At 33.7% G+C, this 22,554-nt stretch overlaps 1 long non-coding RNA gene across 1 annotated transcript in view; it reads right to left on the bottom strand.

Moving 5' to 3' along the window:
* Positions 1–22,100, bottom strand: part of LOC125923976 (uncharacterized) — a 37,798-nt gene extending 15,698 nt beyond the window's left edge. Inside the window, exons 1-3 of the long non-coding RNA XR_007458208.1 lie at positions 22,018–22,100; positions 8,407–8,573; positions 4,317–4,486 (exon numbers count right to left, since the gene is read on the bottom strand). This is a non-coding gene — a long non-coding RNA (uncharacterized LOC125923976). The remainder of the gene's footprint in view (positions 1–4,316; positions 4,487–8,406; positions 8,574–22,017) is intronic.
* Between the last annotated feature and the right edge of the window lie 454 nt (positions 22,101–22,554).

The raw sequence follows: 22,554 nt of genomic DNA, 5'->3' as shown, positions 1-22,554 counted from the left end.
TTAAAATTTCTTGCAGGGCTGGTTTAGTGGTCACAAACTCCTTTAAGTTCTGTTTTTCTGGGAAGCTTTTTATCTCTCCTTCTATTTTGAATGACAGCTTTGCTGGATAAAGAATTCTTGGCTGCATATTTTTCTGATTCAGCACACTGTATCAGAATGCCACTCATTTCTGTCCTGCCAAGTTTCTGTGGATAGGTCTGCTGCAACCTGATCTGTCTTCCCTTTTAGGTTAGGGACTTTTTTTCCCTTGCTGCTTTCAGGATTCTCTCCTTGCCTGAGTATTTTGTGAATTTGACTATGATATGCCTTGATGGTCGGTTTTTGTTGAATCTAATGGGGGTCCTCTGTGCTTCCTGGATTTTGATGTCTGTGTCTTTCCCCAGTTTAGGAAAGTTTTCTGCTATGATTTGTTCACATAACCTTTCTACCCCTATTTCTCTCTCTTCCTCTTCTGGAACCCCTATGATTCTGATGTTGTTCCTTTTTAATGAGTCACCGATTTCTCTAATTCTTAAATCATGCTCTTTTGCCATCATCTCCCTCTTTTTATCTGTTTTTTTAGTCTCTATAAGTTTGTCCTCTATATTGTTGATTCTCTGTTATGCCTCATCCATCCTTGCAGCTGCTGCATCCATCCATGACTGCAGCTCAGTTATAGCATTTTTAATTTCATTCTGGCTATTTTTTACTTCTTTTATTTCTGAAGAAAGGGGTTTTAATCTATTTTCGACTCCAGCTAGTATTCTTATTATTGTGATTCTAAATTCTTGTTCAGACATCTTGCTTGTATCCGTGTTGGTTAAATCCCTGGCTGTCGTTTTTTCATGCTCTTACTTTTGGGGTGAATTCCTTCGTTTTGTCATTTTGAAGGGAGAAAAGGAATTAATGAGGTAGAAAAGTTAAAATTAAAAAAATTAAAATTAAAAAATATTAAAATTAAAAAATTAAACACACACACACACAAACACAAATCAAGTAAATGATGCTATATCCTAGGTGTGTTTTGGTCTGGGTGTTGAAAGTGAATTGACAGATTAGAGAAAAAAAAAGGAAGGAGGAGGAAAGAAAAAGGAAATCGTTTGAGAATTTGAAAAAATGAATACACTGAAGTAGAGTAAAATGAGATGATGGGAGTAAAATAGAATTTAAAAAAATATACACAAAATAAAGAATATAGTAGAAAAATATTAAAGAAATTTTTAATAAAAATTAAAAATAAATATGATTTTTTTCTTTTTATGTATTCAAGAAAATGAAAAGAAATGAAAAAGAGAAAAAAGATAAAAAAGAAAAAAGGAAATCGTTTAAAAATTTGAAAAAGTGAATACACTGTAGTAGACTAAAATAAAATGATGGAAGTAAAATAGAATTTGACAAAATTTACATAAAAGCAAAAAATATAGTAAAGAAATTTAAAGAAAAATATGTTTAATAGAAATTGAAGTCAAAAATGAGGTTTTTCTCTTTCTGCATTCATGAAACAGAAAAGAAACAAAAAAGAGAAAAAGAGAAAAAAGAAAAAAAAAAGGAAATTGTTTGAAAATTTGAAAAGGTGAATACCCTGAAGTAGATTAAAATAAAATGATGAAAGTAAAATAGAGTTTGAAAAAATTTACACAAAAGTAAAAAATATAGTAATAAAAATTAAATAAAAATATTTTTAATAAAAGTTGAACATAAAAATAAATTTTTCTCTTTCTGTATTCAAGAAAAAGAAAAGAAGTGTAAAAGAGGAAAAAAAAATAAAAATATTGAATAGATGGAGTTGGTAACAGATTGAAGTAGGACTGAAATTACTTCGTTTTCCCCTAGACATCAGTCTATGTAGCGCTTTATCGTCCATTAATTAAGCCAGTGGTGATGCTTGTGTTCTTGAAGAGCAAAGTTGGCCCAGTTGGGCAGGGCTCAGTGAAACGTCTCCGCTCTCCACTAGATGGCGCTGTTAGCCTACTGGGGTGGATTGTCGCAGTGCTTGTAGGTGCGTGTGTGTATGCGCATGCGCGGGAGTAGTGAAAATGGCGCCACCCAGCGAGCAGTCTGTTCTCCCCAATCAGCAATCGCACATCCATCCTCTGTCTTCAGGTTTCGTCCACTCCCCGTTTTTTCACTCTGCGTGACCAGGCCCCAGGCAGTACCTTTCTCCCAAGTTTTGTTTCAGATGCGGCTGTTTTCCCTGGTCCCTTATTTCTGAAGGACTAAGGCTTTGACCTGTTCTGCCCCTCTGCGGGAGGGTGTCGCCAAGCAATGGCTGAATGAGCAATGGCTGAATGTCAACTGTACCCAGGAATGCTTACTGGGCCTATTGCTGCTGGTGTCCCGAAACTGGCCAGGTGCCAGCCCGCCCCAGAAATAGTTTGTGAGATAGTGTAGCAGCAGCGTTTCAGGGATTATGTAAAATCACAACAAATCCAGCACCAGGCTTCACCCTTAATGACATTGCCCCAGCACCAGCGAATGTGGCTGCCTTCCGGGGTCTGCTGGAACCAGGTGGCTTCAACAGTCTCTACCAAATGTCCTTCCAGCAGTGGAACGGCTTTTCCCCGTGTGGCCCAAGAACTTCCTGGACCCCCTCTGTTCCTGGGGATTCGCCTTTCCCACCAGAGCACCATCAGTTATCGACCTGTGGAGTTGCAGACTTTGTGCTTCCCTTGTTTGCAGTCTTAATGGAATTTAAACACTCTCCTTTCTCCTTCCTCCCTTTTATTTTAGTCCCTGCAGCTGTTTCCAATTTTCCACTTTCTCTCCAGCTGCTTTTGGAGAGGAGTGCTTTTCCTGTATTCCCCCGTCTCTTGTCCTCTCTCTGCTCACAGAAGCACCTCCCTTCCTGCGCCTTCTCTCTCCCCAAGTTCACCTCTCCGCACCGAGTACCTGCTGAATTCTGTGGTTCAGGTTGTGCAGATTGTTGTGTTAATCCTCCAATCAGTTTTCTATGCGTGTAGGATGGTTTAGTGTTGGTCTGGTTGTATTTCATGGACAGGAGACACACAAAAGACTTACATGCTGTTCTGCCATCTTGGCTCCTCCCCTAATTATAAGTAGATTTTAACAGCATGAACAGCTATGGTGTCATTATGAAGAAATCTAAAAAGACAAGTTTTTTTTTAAAGACTTTGCTTTATTATATAAATATACATATACATACACACACATATATATTTCATTTTAAACAAAGCTCTTGCATTAGTAACTTTCTCATCTAAGATACATAACAACAACTGAGGAAGAAGAAAAATAATATAACAACTGTTTGATAGAGAAATCTCAAGAATTAAAAACATTAAGGAGATATATTTGAGACAAAAAATAAAAAAATATTTAAGAATCATTTATCAACATATCCAGCAGGAATTAATCCTTAATTTTTTTCTACTATCTACATATTAATGTTTCAAGTCTTTTGGAAGGTAGCCAAACTAATAAAATCGATTTATCTTGGATACATATTTTCACAAACATCTCATAATCTTCAGAACTTGATGAATAATGATGTTTCTTGACACCAATGCTATTTTCCTATCCAATTGGCTGACAGAAAACCTATTGCTTAATTGCTGGATTCACTGTGGACCACATGTATTTTGGTTCTAATTGGAGCTGAAAAATACGAAACTTAGATTTCATCTGCAAAGAATGTGATTTTCTGGATTTGTTAGGAGTTAAACAAGTTTAACTCTGCAAACATCCTCTTCTTGCAAGAATAGTAGATAAAAGCACTACTAGAAAGCACTGAGGAGGAAAGTCAACATTTCAGCTTTAGAAAAGGGAATAAGTGGAGTCTTATATAAGGAATTTGGGAAAATGGCTAATCACTGACAAGCTCTCATTATGGGAACCCTGGTGAGAGACAGGGGTTATGAGCAAGTTCAGTACCTCAGAGAGGGTGACAGACATTTTGCGTTAGTATCATAGGATTCAGAACCGTGATCTTGGAATGCCTAAGTATAGGTGAAAATTTCTCTGATGTTCCAAACTAGGAAAAGGATATTGTAGCAATTATCTCCAAGACTGAAGTCCCTAAAACAATCCTGTACAGTTATTTCCCTATGAATATGCACCTAAGTTGTTTACATTATTTTCACTTTCATTTAAAGTTGTTTGAGATGAAAATTTATGCAGTATGATATGATTTCTATAAAGAAATTCTCCTTTGTGGCATTACATAAGATTCTGTAAATTCATTAGCGAAGCAACAACAACAACGTATGAAGTTTCATATACATTCATTACTGTCAGTGGCTCTATTAGCTTCACATGATGCTATATTTTTTAGATTTTGCCTATATGATCAGTAATAATGTCACTGTTCTTTTACTCACCATTTCCTATTTATCATTCAAGGTACGTTTTCATATTAATTATTTGGAGTTTTCAGGGTCTTGTCTGCTCATATACTTGTTAGTCAATTGACTATTTCTCTATTTCTGATCAATTTGAATAAACTCTTTACATTTAAAAATATTTAAGTGTGGGATCTGAACCTGTAAACCTAGAAAAAAAAAAACACATAGGAAAAGTTATATAACATTGGTATTTTATTGATTTAACCCAAAGGACTTCTATGATTTATTCATATATAATAAGGCAAGTTCCCATCATTGTTTATCTTTTTTTTTTAATTCTAGGGCCATTTTTCTTTTATCAAAACCTTAATAGTATTTTTAATACAAGAATAATTTCTACAAAATTACATGATATTCTCATGACAATTTTATTTACATATGCATTCTTTTTTTAAATTCTTTATGAACATATTCTTATATTCCCAATGCAATCTACACAATTGATACAATACTATCAAAATGTCACCAACATTTTTTACAGAGCTAGAAGAAACACTCCAAAAATTTGTATAACCACAAAAGACCCTGACTAGCCAAAGCAACCTTGAAAAAGAAAACAAATCTGGATATATCCCATTTCTGGACTTCATGGTAAATTACAAAACTATAGTCATCAAGACAGTATGGTATTGTCACAAAAATAAACACATAGATCAATAGAACAGAATAGAAAATCCAGAAATGAGCCCACAACTACATGGTCAACTAATCCTTAACAAAGCAGGAAAGAATATCCAATGTAAAAAAGTCTCTTCAAGAAATGCTGTTGGGAAAACTGGACAGCAACATGCAAAAGAATGAAACTAGACCACTTTCTTACAACATACACAAAAATAAATTCAAAATGGGGGAAAGACTTAACTGTGAGATAGGAAACCATAAAAATTCTAGATGAGAACACAGGCAGTAACCTCTTTGATATCAGCCATAGCAACTTCCTTCTAGATATATCTCAATCAAAAGAAACAAATTCAAAAATAAACTATTGGGACTTCAGAAAAATAAAAAGCTTTTACACAGTGAAGGAAACAATTGACAAAACTATAAGGCAATCTTAAGAATGGGAGAAGATATCTGCAAATAATATATCTGATAAAAAGTTAGTATCCAAAATTTATAAAACTCAACACCAAAATAATGAATAATTCTACTAAAGAATGGACAGAAGACATGAATAGACTTTTTTTTTTCCAAAGAAGACCTACAGATGCCCAACAGACACATGAAAAAATGTTCAATATCATTATCAGGGAGATAGAAGTCAAAACTACAATGAGATATCACCTCACACCTGTACTAATGGTTAAAATTAAAAAAATGCAAGAAACAAGTGTTGGTGAATATTTGGAGAGAAAGGAAGCCTCTTGCACTGTTGGTGAAATTGCCAACTAGTGCAGCCACTGTGAACAGTATGAAGATTTCTCAAAAAATTGAAAATAGAACTACCCTATGATCCAGCAATTGCATTACTAGGTATGTACCCAAAGAATACAAAAATACTAATTCAAAGGGATACGTGTACCCTGATTTTATAGCAACATTACATACAATAGCCAAAGTATGGAAAGAGCCCAAGTATCTGATCAATGGATAAAGAAGAGATGGTATATAGATTATTGATTTAGATACAGATGATATAGATATGGATAGGATATAGATATAGGTAGATACACAGATACAGATATATAGATATATAGATACATAGATATATAGATACATACGTAATGGAATAATAATAAGCCATAAAAAAGAATAAAATCTTGCCATTTGCACTGATGTGGTTGGAGCTAGGGTGTTTTATGCTAAGCAAAATAAATTAGTCAGAGAAAGACAAATACAATATGATTTCACACATATGTGGAATTTAAGAAACAAAGCAGATGAACATAAAGAAAGAAAAAAAAAGATAGAGGGAAGCAAACCATAAGAGACCTAACTAATGAGAACAAACTGAGGGTTGATGGAAGAAGATGGGTGGGTGATAGGCCAGATAGGTGATGGTATTAAGGAGAATGCTTGTGATGGGCATTGGGGGTGTTATATGTAAGTGATGAATCACTAAATTCTACTCTTAAGAGTGATATTACATTGTATGTTAACTAACTATAATTTAAATAAATAATTGAAAAATTAAATCAGGGAAAGACAAATACTATATGATTTCAGTCATATATGGAATTTAAGAAGCAAAACAAATGAAAAAAGGGAAAAAAATGAGAGAGGCAAACCAAGAAACAGGCTCCTAACTAAAGAAAAGAAACCTAGGGGCGCCTGGGTGGCTCAGTCGGTTGAGCGTCCGGCTTCAGCTCAGGTCACGATCTCACGGACCATGAGTTCGAGCCCCGCATCGGGCTCTGGGCTGATGGCTCAGAGCCTGGAGCCTGCTTCCAGTTCTGTGTCTCCCTCTCTCTCTGCCCCTCCCCCTTCATGCTCTGTCTCTCTCTGTCTCAAAAATAAATAAACGTTAAAAAAAATTTAATAAAAAAAAAAAAAAGAAAAGAAAACTATGGTTGCCAGAGGGGAGATTGGGGAGGGGAGGCTCGGGGGGGGGGGGTTAAATAGGTGATGGGGATGAGGAGTGCACTTGTAATGAGCACCAGGTGTTTAGAAATGTTGAATCACTATATTGTACACCTGAAACTTATATTACGCTGTACATTAACTGGGATTTAAATTAAAACTTTTATAAAATAAAAATAAAATAATAAACCAGTAATTCACTTTAAAAAATATATTTTATGCCATTATATCTAAATTCTGCTTTATAAATTGAAGTAGGATTTTTTAATTTCACCAAGTAGTTCCTGCATTTCATTGTTAAATTTATTCCTAAACATTTCCATAATTTTTGTTGTTAATATAAATGCAATGATTTAGCTATTTAGCTTCCTAAGTAGTTACTGATAAAGCCAAGAATAGATTTTTCATGTATCTGATGACCTAAAAATTCTTTCATTAATGTTAGGGGTTTTTTTGTTTTGTTTTTTGCTTTTTGTTTTTTGTTTTTTGTTTTTTGGGTTTTTTTTTTTGTTTTTTCTAGAGCTGGGTTTTCTCAGGTTTAAAATTTATCATCCACAAACATAAATTCTTATTTTCTTCTGGTGCCACTAGGACTTCAAATCAAGGTCCAATAATCAGGCTAAGAAAAGTTAGTCCTCTCAAATTCTGGCATTACTCAAATTCATTTTTATATTTCCCAAATTAAGAACTTATTTGCTGTTGAGATTTGAAAACAGACAGTATTAAATGCATGGTTTTATTTTATTCTCACTTTATATAGAATTTGGATAAGAGATAGTTGCTCATTTCTGCATCTAATATTTCTACATCTAAATCTAAATACTTCTACATCTAAATATTTTAACATCTAATGATATGAGTGTATTTATCCCCTTTCATATGTTAACAGTAATATATTTCTTAATTTAGGCTTATTCTCATATATCAGGGATTTTTTTAGTAATGTATTTTTCTTTTAATTTATTGCTGTGTTTCCTAACTTTATGTTTAAAATAGTTTACCATAATGATGCAATAATTGCAATAAGATTATTCTATAATATTTTTCTAAATATTCTAAATTTATATTTGTATATTCTAAAATATACAATTTTCATTGTATAACATATCACATGTTTACATTAAATTTATGTTAGCTTTATACATTGATTTGGAAAGAATTCCATGTATTCTAAGGTAATTTAAATAGTTTTAGGTTTGTCAGCCATTTAGATTGTAGATATCTTTACATTTGACCTTAATAACACTTTCAACATTAAACCTTCAATTACATTTCTAATTGGTTCTCTGTTAATTTTTCCATCACAATTTCCACTTCTTTGGGTTAATTTTAATAAACTGTATTTTTGTTTTGAGTCATCTTTGATTTAAAATATATTGCATGTTCATCTAGATGTAAAATATATTTTTAACATATTGGCTCACCATGTGACTTTTTTCCCCTCAGAACAATTAATAAATGATAATCATGAAAGTGTGTATTAGTCTTTAATTCATGGCGTTAAATAAATCACTGAAGAATGGGCCATAAAATATGAGATACTCACAATTTGGAAATCTTTAATATGCCACAAAATGTTAATTTCTGTTGCTGCTGTTGTCATTGATTTCGTTTTTCTCTTGGAGCATGTTGCAGTCATGATTAAATATTCAAAGAAAACATCTCATTTTGCAAATCACACTGTTACTGTTAAGAGGATTTGATTTCCTTTTCCTGAAAATAATTTGATATTTTACTTGCCTTCCATGATTGCAGAAATAGAGACTTTCAAATATATAACCTTAGGATCTTTCAGGAGAAAATAAAAAACGGAACTTGAGTGCTGTTATTTTATCATTGTCATCAATACCATCATCCTTCAAATATGAAGAACTTCACATAAAAGTTTTCTTGAATCATAATAGGCACTATTATTGCTTTGTAGTGATCTGTCTGTTACGGAATATAGCTGATAATTATCACTCTGAAGTAAAAATGCCATTTCTTCACACATTATTTCCTTTGAAACCCTTTGGTGTGACAGAACACAGTAAAATCATATTATAGTGCTGATATTAAAATCATGACATTTCCTGAAATATACTGAAAAAAATACAATTTTTTACTTTGTTGCCCCCCAAAAGTATTCTGCTTATTTGGTGACTTTCTTTTTGTAATTTCCTAGTAAATTTCATAATATAAGAAATAATTGCCAGAGAATAATTGTCAAAAAAGTCCAAAAATTTTAAATGTTTTGATCTTTTTATTCATCTTCAGTAATACTATTATGTTAATTAAATATTAAAACACTTTTAATAGTGTAGTTTATCTTCCTTCTCTAAAGCAGCTCTCAAGGATTTTATCTAGATAAATAATACACTGATTATGAATTTTTGCAAGACATTTAATATGTATAATAGTTAACACATACATAAAAGGAGGCACTTAATCAAGTTTCTTTCAATCCTCAAATTGTGTTATCTCTGGCTTAGCTTGGGTCAACAAACCAGATGTTAAGGATCAAATAAGAGAATTCTATATTGATTATAAGAAAATAAAACAAGTCACGTAATTTAAGTTGGCTGAGCTAAGTTTGGAAAAGAATGCCACCCAATGGGACCAAATTCTGGCACATCAAACCGAAAGTAAATCTGGGTCAGTTTTTTCTTTTGGTATGCGAATTAGAAGTGTAGAAAATAAAAACTGTATGTATATAAGCAACTAGAAGTTCTAGGATTAAAGGAGTCAGAAAAATAGATGTAAACTTCTACACTAAAAGTGAAAAATAATAACAATAACAAAAAATACCTAACAGTTACTGAATACTTATGTGTCTGGCACTCTGCTTTATATGAATCATCTAAATTGACCCTCAAAATAATTGTACCATGTAGGTAATACTCCCATAGTTATGTTACAGTTGAGCAATCTTGTACTTGGAACCATGAGGGGATAGTTAACTTGTGTGATCAGAGTCAATTAACCTCCAAAATGTAAACTTTGTTTTTTAATAATCAAACTTTTCCCACTTTAATTATAATCTCTATACCTACATTACTGATAGTTTTGAATCTGCCAAAGCATTATAGGTTTTGCATACATTTTTACTTATGTGTATTAAAATCAAGCATTTCATTACGTGTTATCCTCATTGTACAAATATGAAACTGAGATCCAGACATAATCATTACTTGCTCAGATTCACCGAGTTATTAATTCACAGAGCCATAATCAGCCTCTATGACATAATTTCTTCTTGTCATTCTTCAACATAAATACCTTTAATACAAAAGGATTTGAGGAGTAGCAGGACTGAAAGAAGACCATAAGAAAATATGGATAATATAGAAGCATATTATCTCTTTGCATTTTACCATCCTTATCTATAAAATTAGAATAACTATTATCTAATTTATAGTAACATGGAAATAATTGAAAAAGAAATTATGTATAAAATATTTTTATTATTGTGGGGGTAAAGTAAATGCTAAATAAATGTTGGTTTTCATTATTATCACAATCAACCATAAAACTAAAGTATCAAGTGGCATTACAGGAAAAATCACAAACAACACAAAAGAAAAAACTTCATAAAGATGATTATTCACTGACTTGTACACTTAAAATGACAAATGAGGTAATAAAAATGTGAAAAAAATGTTTACCAGTGTTTGGGAATGACAAGTACACACACACACAAAATAATGCTTGATGAGAATTATACAGTGGAATCTTCCAGGAGAATAATATTTTCACACTGAAGTATTACTGGACTATTATCCAGGTCAGAATGCTAGATCTGAGCCTTTCGGCTGGCACTCTCTGTTTTTTAGTACTTATATCTAGGTCTCATTGTCACAGACTATGAGTCTGGAGTTCTCTTTTCCAACAAGAGAGTGTATGCAGAATTGAATACAAGAGAGGTTAATGTCCTGGAAGAGATAAGAGCCATGAACAGGGGTTTTGTCTCTTTATTTATTGAGCTCACAAGGTATTACCCATGTGGTGAAAGTGAAGAAAAAGAGATCTTACACATGTGGTAAACATGAAGAAAATACTCAGACAGTAATCATTAAATTGTATGTGTAAGAAGCAAAGGGTCTGTGGGGCAAGTGGAGTTTGTGATAAAGATGCATTGGCATCAGATGGAAAGTAAATTTACTCGTGACTCCATTACAATATCTCACTACCTAGTCTTGGGCGTTTTCACCCCGTGGTGGCGGCTCTCTGCCCTAAGATTTTTTTCTAACCCATTTATGTAAGTAGAACCTATTTCCCTACAGGTCATGTTTCATCAATTCATATAGATGATAGATGATAGATAGATAGATAGATAAGATAATAGATGACAGGTGAAGGTGTGTGTGTGTGTTTGTGTGTGTGCATGTGTGTGCTGATGTGTTTATGTCTCTCTCACAATTTAGCAATCAATTCTTCCACTATTCAAGAATTAGTCATTTTATTCAAGGAAGTGTTACCAGGCTTCCTAAATAATACAAATTAAAAAAAAAACAAAAAACGAAAGAAACATTTGGAATAAAGAACATTCTTTAAAGAAAATAAATGTGGATGTGAAAACTAAAGGCTAACCACACTATCCATAATTACAGAGAAATAAGAAGGCTGCCTAAGTCTTGATAGAGAATTCTTTAAGCTAGAAATACAAAACAAAGGAATGTTTCCATCAGTGCTGGAGTAACCACTGAATAATTTACAGCTGCTTTTCTTTAGGGAAGCAAGTAATTATTTTCTAACCTATCAGCATAGATTATCAGGTTTGTGCATTTGTATAAAATTGCTTTAATGTATTTATTATTATAACTTGTGATTTTATTTTTTGCTATTCAAGAACTTTGTTATGATTTAAATGGCTTGCATGAGGTCATTCTTTGGAGACTTTGGATTTCTAGTAAAAAATCTTTTCTGAATTCTTAACGTGAGTTCTTCACAATGTACTTTAAAAATATAGTTTAATAATCGTATACTTAAAAGCCAAATATTAAATATTTCTTTTTACCTTTATATACTTTATAAAATTTTCTCAGAAAAAATGCAATAACATTTTGGTTAATTTTAATATATATTTAGGCAAGCCATTTTAAAATTCTATTTTAAAGAGAGATTTCTGTTTCCATTAAGTTGATTTTAAATAAAGTCACAGGAACTTATTCAGTAAAGAGCATGATTACAGGATAAAATTATTTAAAGTATCATTTGATAATGTCCTTTTTCTCTGGAAGACTAACATTTAGGAATCATTTCATGAAATCACATACTACCTTTTACTTCTGTAATGTAGGAAACAAGTCTTTCTGTATCACAAAATATGTGTTCTAATTTTACTAGGTTCAGAGTAAAAGCTTTGGAGGCAATGGCTTCTCCATTTGATGAATAAAAATCATATAAATAATTGATTTGTATATGCAATTCAGAAACAGTTTTATCTAAAAGTGTGTATGCATTTTATTCTGATTTCATGAGTTCCAGAGTCCAATGATTCTGATCGCTGAATTTTGAACTGAACTCTTAATCTGAAGTCTTTTGAATTCCTAATGAATTTCACAGTACCATTATCATCAATCAAAGCTATTTTCTTTTATTGTTATTCATGTTTGAGTCATCATAAAATCACAGTGATCTGGCAAAGTAGGTAATATGAAACGCATGATGATTGAAAGCCATAAAGGTTGAATCACTAGTTTGTATAAGGTATATGATACCCTCAGTTATGTTTCTTAAGCATTTATCATTTTAAAATTTAGAAAATGTATTCAATCAGTTGCATAGCTCACTGGTCCAAAGTGTTGAACCAAATAATATATCACACTGAAGACAGAATAAAATATAACAAAATGTCAAGATCCTTTTATAATTTTTTTAGTCACAAATGTTGCTTGTCTTTGGCTCTTACCTTTCTTGTTACAAAACAGATATCATTTAAACTGAAAAAATACATTTCTGTCATACATAATACAAATATTCTTCCAATCAGGAAGATCTTAAATGGCCCAAACAGTTCCTCCATAGTCTCAAGTCTAAGATTTTCCTCATAAGTTTCTAGACACATGGAGAATAATGTAATCTTCTCATTCTGTAGATAAAAATAATCAGCCACTATTTTCCTAAGTGTTTTAGCTGGAAAATTATTTAATTGTATATTTATGCTTTTATCAAAGAAATTGTTTTGGAAAAATATATTTGAGGATAATTATTATTATAGGTGCTATTATAGGTATTTCTTAGGTGCAGCACAAATCTCAAAAATATAGAAAGCAGAGATTTCTCATTTTACTTGAGTAAACTTTCAAAAATTATTTTCATGAAGCATCTTTCTAAATATATGTTCTGTGATGGCACAGAGTTAGATGAGGCTTTGGCAAAATATATTCTAAAACAAAAGCATCTAAAGGAAAACAAAATGCCCTTATGCTTACTTTCCATTTATAGATGTTTCTTTGAAAACATTACTATTCCTCTTCTATTTGCTTTGCTCTAGAGACAGAATCATAAATGTTAAACCATGTTTGACTACACAAATACAGCATTGCATGAGTGGCTATCCCATGGTGCTCTTTTATTTCTCACAGAGGCAGACCCTAATACAGTGTTCTGAACAATTCTATTTGGAATGAGAAACTCGTCTATAGAACCCAGAACCTTGGGATCCTGGCCTTTTATAATCCTTTAAATCCCAACAGAACGGAAGCAGAGATGAATTTGTTAGCCTCTACAAACCAGAGTTAATATTTGAGTTACTGGTATGTGATTACCTGCTGTGCCAATTACAGAACCTGGTTAATTCTGCATTTCATTACTCACAGCAGTGTTAGGCATATTTAAGTTCTGTCAGTTTAACAGGCCTGGCATATCTAATAGAAATTGAAGGAACTAGCAGTATAAAAGAAAAAAAAAGTGATGTTTGCAGATAATGTCATTGATATAAAATTTAAACATTACATTTGAGATTGTATCAGTGGTGACTCATTTCTTAGTATGCTTGCTTTTTTGCTTAGGTTTTCACAGTGTTGAATGAATAATCAAATTTAAGTAGTTTTCATTTGTTGTAGGAATATGCCCATGCAGGATAGGTCCTCACACCTTTCTTTCCAGCAATATACAATTTCAAAGTGGTAGCATATACCCTGAACTCAGCAAAACAATCAAAGACAAAGTGTAGTCTGATGCGGAATTCGAGGAAGGATTAGAGAGGATAATGAAAGCGTATATGTTGAATTATTACAAAATGTTGATGAACGCACTTCTCCTAGGTCAAATACTCCCTGTATGCACTTCAGCCCATTTCACCTGGCCTCCTCAGGGATAATATTCTAGGAATTATTATTTCCTTTAATTTTTGCATTATTAATCATCACATCTATTTTTATTATGCATAGAGAGTAAAATTATTATAAGTCCATTATTAAGTTATAATTAAGCGTCTCAACCCACATTCTGCAATTGCTACAACCTCATTATCCTTTTCCTCTTTACAACAAAACTGTTCCAACTATTTATATTCTCTATCTCTAATTCTTCTCCTCTTTTTTATCTTCTACATCTGCCAATTTGTTGTTGACTATCATCACCTACTGAGTCTTCTCTTGTCCTTCCATCAATGATCCCATTGATACTTTACTCTGATCCAATGGCTGCTTGGTTCTCCTCTAACTTCACCTATCTACAAGCATTACCAGAGAAGATCACTCTTTGCTCCCTGAGACACTTTCTCTTACTACCTTCCACAGCATACATTTTTCTGGGTTTGGCTTTACATCACACTCCCAATCTCTACTTCTGGTTCTTCCAGCCTTTCCAAGCAGTGGAGGGCTTCAGAACTCAATTTTCACACCTCTTCTCTACCATTTACTCTGTAAATTTTCTAATCCATCTTATGGATTTTGAATACTAAAATACACTGACAACAAATTAATGCCTCCAATGAAATTTTCTTCTGAACTCCAGGTTAGTATATTTTCAGTTTAAATTCCCTGTTTAATAATTGTAAAGTCTGTATCGTATCTGAATCCAGTTCTGATTTTTTTTGTTTCATTAGACTATATTTTTTCTTTACTTTTAGCATTTCTTATAATTTTTTTGAAAGCTGGACATGATAATTTGGATAATAGAACTGAGGCAAATAGCTCTTCAATATGAGACCTTATATGATTCCTGGCTAGTGGTTGGCAGTGATTAATATTTGTTGTAGCTTTAAGTGCCAAGGCTTCAATTTCCTCTAGTGTTTTTCTTCTGTTTTCTTCCTCCATGCTGTATTTTGACTTCCCTAAAACTCTTCCTTAAGTGGAATCTATCTATATATTGCAGCTCATTGAGCTGGAGTCCACTGTGAGTATACTGGATACTGGAGTCTTAATGATGTGGTAACAAGGTGTCAAGGGCAAAAAGCATTCTAGCCCTATGATTACATGTCAGTCTTTTAATAAGCCTGTGTATCTGGTCTGTGACCTTCATAAGGGTTCCTTATCCTCATCCACATATTTATTTATTTATTTTTCCTTATCCACATTTTAAGTGATACAAGAAGTATAGAATGAGATGACAGGAGGTAAATATCCTTCTCCCAGGTAGAATGGGGTTCTCTCTCTCTCTCTCTCTCTCTCTCTCTCTATATATATATATATATATATGTATGTATTGAGCATACATAATATATGATATACATATATGTATATATATATTTTTAGGAAGAGAGAGAGAGAGAGAGCACAAGTGGGAGAGAAGCAGAAACACAAGGAGACACAGAACCATTCAGGATCTGAGCTGTCAGCACAGAGCCTGTCACGGGGCTTGAACACATGAACTGTGAGATCATGACCTGAACTGAAGTCAGACATTTAACCCACTGAGCCACCCAGGTGTCCCTGGAATGGAGGTCTTCTAAAGTCTTTTCTTGCCAGAGCATAGGCATTCGTTATGGAGAAAGAAGTGGGGATATTGCACAATGGTATTTTTATCACTCTGCCAGTGCCACAAAGGGTTCTTTCTTGGGTATTATGAGAATTTGTTAGGATTCCTGAAAATAGAGCATCAAATTCTCGAGAAGGCTGCTGTAAGACTGTGACCAGAGGAATTTCTCCTTCTCACTCCAGATAACTCAGCTTTCAGTCATTCATCAAATTACCATTGAAGTGCTCCTGTTAGTTAATGGCTGCAGCAGCATTTACTGCAGCAAAGGAGACCTTGGCTGTGACCCGCTGGATTACATGTCTCTCCAGATGTGGGGGGAGAGGTTAGCCCTCTGACCTCAGTTCTCTGATGAGTCCAAAAGAAGTCATTGATTTTCAGTTTGTTCAGCTTTTTTTTTTTCATTTTCTTTTTTTAATTTGTTTAGCTTTTACTTAATATAAGGACAAGAGTGATGACTTCCAAGCTCTTTATATTTTGGAGCTGAAACTGGAAAGTCCTATATCAATAATTTATTCAATAAGTCCACTTAAATTAACTTCTCAAAACCAACTGTACAAAAACTAAGTCTGATCTTTGCCCACCACCATTCAACTTGCTTTTTACTTACACCTTTCCCACATCCTGAAATGGCAACTCCATCCTTATGTATGCTCTGACCCTAAGTGTTAGTAACATTTTTGTTTATCCTTATCTATCACAACTCATATATATTCTATGAGGAAACCCAGTTGAATTTGTCACTTTTGTTACCAGTTTCACCACCACTACCTTTGTCCAAACATCAATATGATAACATGAGTCATTGCAAGAACCTCGTAATTGGCCTCCTTACAACCATCCTTCTCAATGTACTCTCCATTGTTAAAACATTAGCAGTAGATACTCTTCAAGGATGAGAACAATCTTGTCATTCACATTTTCACCATTCTTAAATTTACTCTATCACTGTGGATAAAATACAAACCCCAGTATTAGGTAAATCTCTCTCCACTACCTTTGCCCTACCATTGCTGCACTCAGTTCCAATCATAATGTCTTCTGTAATGTCCTTGGAATACACCCATGCACACTCCTTCAGGGCCTTTTCATGTATCCTTCTACATGATGTAATGGTCTACATTACCTCAAGTGCTTGTATTACTGGCTTCCACAGTGTGTTCAAATTATACCTTCTCCATGATGCATCCCTTGACCAGTGCTTTTAAAGCAAACTGCAACTCAGGTTTATCTTCCTTCACAGCACCTATTCATGGTTCTTGATGATATGTGTTTTTCTGCATATGTGAATTTCTGTGTGTGTTTCTGCCAGAAGAATACAAGATCCCTGAAAGCAAGTGCAATTATCTACTTTGTAAACAAATGCATCACCAGAGCCTTGAAAACTGACTGAGATAAAATAGGTCATTAATATATATTTATTGAATAAATGACTAAATTTTAGTCCATTCAAATGAGAATATGCTGGCTATATTCTATCTTTCCTGAATATCAAGAGCATAGAGACCCAGTTATATTTATAGATATTTTTATACCTAAAACTTATAGTTAGTTGTTGTGGTTAAATTTAGTGTGAAAATTTGACCTTATTATGGGCTATTAAAGGAGTGAGAATAGAATAATGATAAATGAAGCTTAAATGGGATGAAAGCATCACTTATTGTTTTCCTCTAATTCCTTTTTTATCTGGAACATATTTTTAATACTAAACATTTTGGCAAGTGGCCTGCTTGATGTAGCTACAATTTTCATGTACTGTGCTGATTGTGTTCTAACCCGAATAAATATGTTTATGTTAAAAGATACGCACTTTCTGAAAAATGTACAAATATTCTGCTTTAAATATGACCTAAAAATAGTGGATGGTTGCTTCTCAACTATATATTTTTTTCTATTTAATTATTTCTTAGGGCACCTGGGTGGCTTAGTCAGTTAAGTGTCTGACTTCGGTTCAGGTCGTGATCTTGCAGTTCGTGAGTTCAAGCCCCGTGTTGGGCTCTGTGCTGACAGCTCAGAGCCTGGAGCCTGTTTCAGATTCTGTGTCTCCCTCACTCTCTACCCCTCCCTCACTCACTCTTTCTCTTTCTCTCTCTCTCTCTCTTAAAAATAAAGATTAATTATTTCTTAAAATTACATAAGCAGCTCCTCACATCCAGAGAGTTTATGCTGAGGCATTTGAGCGAGTACTTATCTTAAATCTCAAACTACTTAGTAATTAAAACTTTTCTAAGAACCTGCGTTTTTAATATAGAATCACTTCTAAATTAAATTATAATCAATTAATCATTTCTCTAATAGTAATGATCATTATTTTAATAATGTTTCTTTTCCTAATTTTCATAATCATGTTATAAGTAGCACAAAATGTCACAGCTGGTTAGCAGTTTGGGAGTGACATAGAGCTCACTTCTGTTCCTTCCAGCTAATAGAAATTGTCAAAGAATGACAACACATTAGTTTAGCTCTTACCTATGCCTATAGTGTTTCCTAGGAAATATGGAGTAGTGTTTCTTTTTCCAATCAAGAAAAGAAGACCCTTAAAGAAAATGAAGTCCACAAAACATGGAGTAGTAAAAGGAATTCAAGCTATCATTCAAGGTTGACTTAAGTAAAAACTTACTTGTATAATAACTAGCAGTGGAGATGGAACAATTGCATGAACACTTTCAAATATTTCCTTCTTTAAAAATGACAAGATATTGCACTGCTTACTACCTTACCCTAAGCCTATGTAGAAACACATTCTACATTCAATGTCAGCATTCCCATCTGGCAAAGGCATTATTTTTATTTCTATGTAAGTGTCTGCGTAGGAAAAGAGAAGCTGATAATTTTCCCACTAAAGAAACTGGTATCATTAGAATTTAAATAGGAAAATTTAAAAAGATAAACTGATATCTTCTTTCTGGAAATAATTAAAGTTCTATATGCAGTTTCCAGGAAGAATAATGGAAGGTAAAAAAATCACCTGCTTTGAAATGAAAACTCGATAAAGTCCCATTCAATTTATTGGCATGTGTATCTTATTGGTATAAATATTGGCTAAAATTAACAACTCAGGAAACCACAGATGTTGATGAAAATCTGGAGAAAGAGACAACGTATTGCACTGTTGGTTGGAATGCAAACTGGTGCAGCCACTCCGAAAACAGTGTGTAATTTCCTCAAAAAGTTAAAAATAGAATTACTCTACAACCCAGCAATTGCACTACTAGGTTTTTATCCAGAGGATACAAAACTGCTGATTCGAAGGGGCACATGCACCTCACTGTTTATAGCAGCAATATCAACAATAGTCAGATTATGCAAAGAACTCAAATGTACATCAACTGATGAGCATATTAAAAAGATGTGGTATAGACACACACATGCACACACACACACACACACACACACACACACACTGGAACTGGAATACTACTCAGTGATGAAAAACAATGAAATCTTGCCATTTGGAACAATGTTGCTGGAACTGGAGGGTATTATGCTAAGGAAAATATGTCAGACAGCTGAAGACAGATATCACATTTTATTCATATGTGGAACTTGATAAACTTAACATATGAACATAGGGGAAAGGAAGGAAAAATAGGATAAAAACAGAGAGAGAAGCAAATCATAAGAGACTCTTAAATACAAAGAACAAACTGAGGATTGTTAAATGGATGGGTTAAATGGGTGATGGGCATTAAGGAAGGCACTTGTTGGGATGAGCACTGGGTGTCATATGTAAGTGATGAATCATGGGGTTCTCCTGCTGAAGCAAAGACTAAACTGTATGTTAATTAACTTAAGAATGAATAAATAAATAATAAACAACTCAAGTATTTTTGAGAAATTATCTTTTTATGCACTTTTAAATGTTTACTTATTTTGAGAGAGAGAGAGATAGAGTGTGAGCAGGGGTAGTCAGAGAGAGAAGGAAAGAGAATCCTGATAGACTCTGCACTGGTGGCAGAGCTAGAACCCATGAACCATGAGATTATGACCTGAGTTGAAATCCAGAGTCAGATGCTTGACCTGCTGAACCACTGAGGAGCCCCATCTACTTATGCATTTTTAAAAATTACTGATAAATGACGATATAAGAACTGAAAAGTCCTTAAACTGCATGTGAGAAATTGAAAGTAAACAATTGGATACAATTTATTTTATAATTCTCTGTTTTTGAATTCTGATACTCATGTCATATTCTGCCTTTATGATAGAAGCTACAGTCATTTAAAATAAGCTGTTATTAATCAACAATTTAAAGATATTCCACTCTATATTAATTTTCATAAATGAAACAAAATATTGATCATACTTACAAATAATATATTTCAATAAGGTTTATGTATCCAATAACATCAAATTTCTCCTTTCAATTATTAATTAAATTCAGTAGACACTTTATATACTTACTGGTTAATGTGTTATACAGAAAGTTACTGAAAATTTAAATACTTTTTTTTTTCCCCTGAAGGAGCTTAAAATCTAGTTATTGGGTCAGACAGAATAACCATGGAGCCACCAATTTTTTTGTGTGTAGTACCAAAGTACTTCGCCTTTGTCCTTAACATATTTCTCCAAATTGTGAAATTCAGAGTCAATAAAAAGATGTATTAAGTAATTATCCTACTTAGTGGCTCAACAAACTTCCAGAAAGACTGGAAGTATTCCTAAAGGTATACCAGTAAGCTATACTAGTGTTGGGGTTGGCCAGCCACCACCCCCGCCCCAAAATGAGCATATTTCCTTTGTTATAAAATTGAAATATAGTTGGCACACAGTGTTATATTAGTTTCAGGCGTACAACATAGTGGTTCCATATGTTTATACGTTATGCTAAACTGACCACAAGTGTACATGGCATCTATGACCATACAATGCTATTACAATACCACAAACTGTATTCTCTATGTTCTACTTTCTATTCCCATGACTTACTCTTTCCATAACTGGAATCCTGTGTTTCCCACTCCTTTTCACTCATTTTGCCTTTCCCATTCCCCTTCCCCTTCCACGGGCAACCATCAGTTTGTTCCAGATGAGCATATTTCTGAATCAAGAGCTGAAAGCTACATGCATAAAGTTCTGTATTCATACAAATAAAGTTATCTGAATAGAGTTTTGTCAAAAATGGTTCAGATGACTTGTATCAAAACAATTCAATTCACCACATGACTAAGCCAACAGGGTACTTTCCATGCTCCAGGGACGCCTGGGCTCAATCCAGTAAAGTATCCAAATTTTGATTTTAGCTCAGGTCATGATCTCGTGGTTCATGAGTTTGAGCACTGCCTCGGGCTCTGCGCTGATAGCACAGAGCCTGTTTGGGATTCTCTTTCTGTCTCTGCCTACCTCCACCCAACCCCCATTCTCTTTCTCTCTCAATATAAATAACCATTTAAAAATAAATAAATAAATAAATAAATAGCACTTGATAATAAATTTGGATCACTAAAAGAAATCTTGGGAGATTTTTCAAAGGGGAAATTTGGGTCTATTTTCTTAATATTCACCTGAGATTTTATATTCTGTCTTCTTAAATAATGAACTATTCAATTTTATGTTGAAATTCACATCCAGAAAGAAAAATATACTCTAATGAATTATAGAAAGTGTTAGAAAAAATTGTAGCTCTACAACCTTTGTTTGTAATACGCTGATTTGTGTGTAATTAAGATTTTAAGCATTATATTCCATTAGTGTAGTTTCTTGGATACAATTGTACCTGTGATAACTTTCCAGCATTTAGTTATTACTTGGACAGAAGACCTACACACTTTTTTTATGTAATAAATCTGAGATGAATTGGTGTTAGTGCTGATTAAAAAAAAATTGTATTGGTATATAAAATGAAGGCCTACTACTCTTCAAAATTACACTACAGGCATAATCCTGAATAACAAAACTCTAACAGCTGGGAGAGGAAAAAAAAGGCTTTTTCCTGCTAAACATATTCTTGGAAACATGCCATAATGAGGACTATACCAAAATTACTGTTGGAAAATATGAATATGATCTTAAAATTCTCCATGCAGTTTTATAATGCTGCCTTTTCAGCCCCAATCTGAAACATGGAATTATTTTGTAATTGGAGCGTCAGAAAAATCTTTCTCAAGTGTGGACTGCTGCAACCTGGGATCTGGGAAATTGACCTCCAGGTTGTAGATTGTTGGCTTTGCACCTCTGATGGTCCAGTCTGTGGTCATCTTCTGGAATCCCTTCCATCCAGGGCAAAAGATGCTTTGAGCCCCTCCCCCCACCTCACCTGTGGCTTTAGGACATTCCAAGTATGCAGATGGGTCTGTGTGGCAGGGTATCAGTGCCTGATCCTCATTTATGCCACCTTCAAATTGCTGGAACTCTCTGAACCCTTCAGAACGGAACACTCCAGAGCCTAAAATGGTGTTTGAGGTCACAGAACTTCTTCAGTGGGTGCGGCACAGCCTTCATTTTACAGAGGAGAGAACTAAGGCCTAATGGAGTCAATACAACCTGAGCCAGATTTTGGATTCTCTGCTCTGTCTTTGGCCAACACTTGCGTGGTCAGTTTTAGACCATCCCCCCTCCCTCCCCAAAGTAGGCGTTTGAGTAAGGAATCCTATAAAATGACCATGGTCACTTTATATTAAAAAAAAAAAAAAATTCCACGTGCAGAATTTTTAATGTCACTCAAAGTTTATTACAAAAATATTCTATAATTCTGAGTAAATGCTGGAAACACAGATGATTCTATGCTTAAATGCGTTGGCAGAAACACTAAATGTGTACTTCATTACATTTAACAAAATTTCAATTTTAGGAA

This window comes from Panthera uncia, chromosome B1 (assembly GCF_023721935.1).
Source record: "Panthera uncia isolate 11264 chromosome B1, Puncia_PCG_1.0, whole genome shotgun sequence".
Lineage (NCBI taxonomy): Eukaryota > Metazoa > Chordata > Mammalia > Carnivora > Felidae > Panthera > Panthera uncia.
The sequence above is the reverse complement of the archived record's forward strand: the minus strand, read 5'-3'. Positions and strand labels throughout refer to the sequence as shown.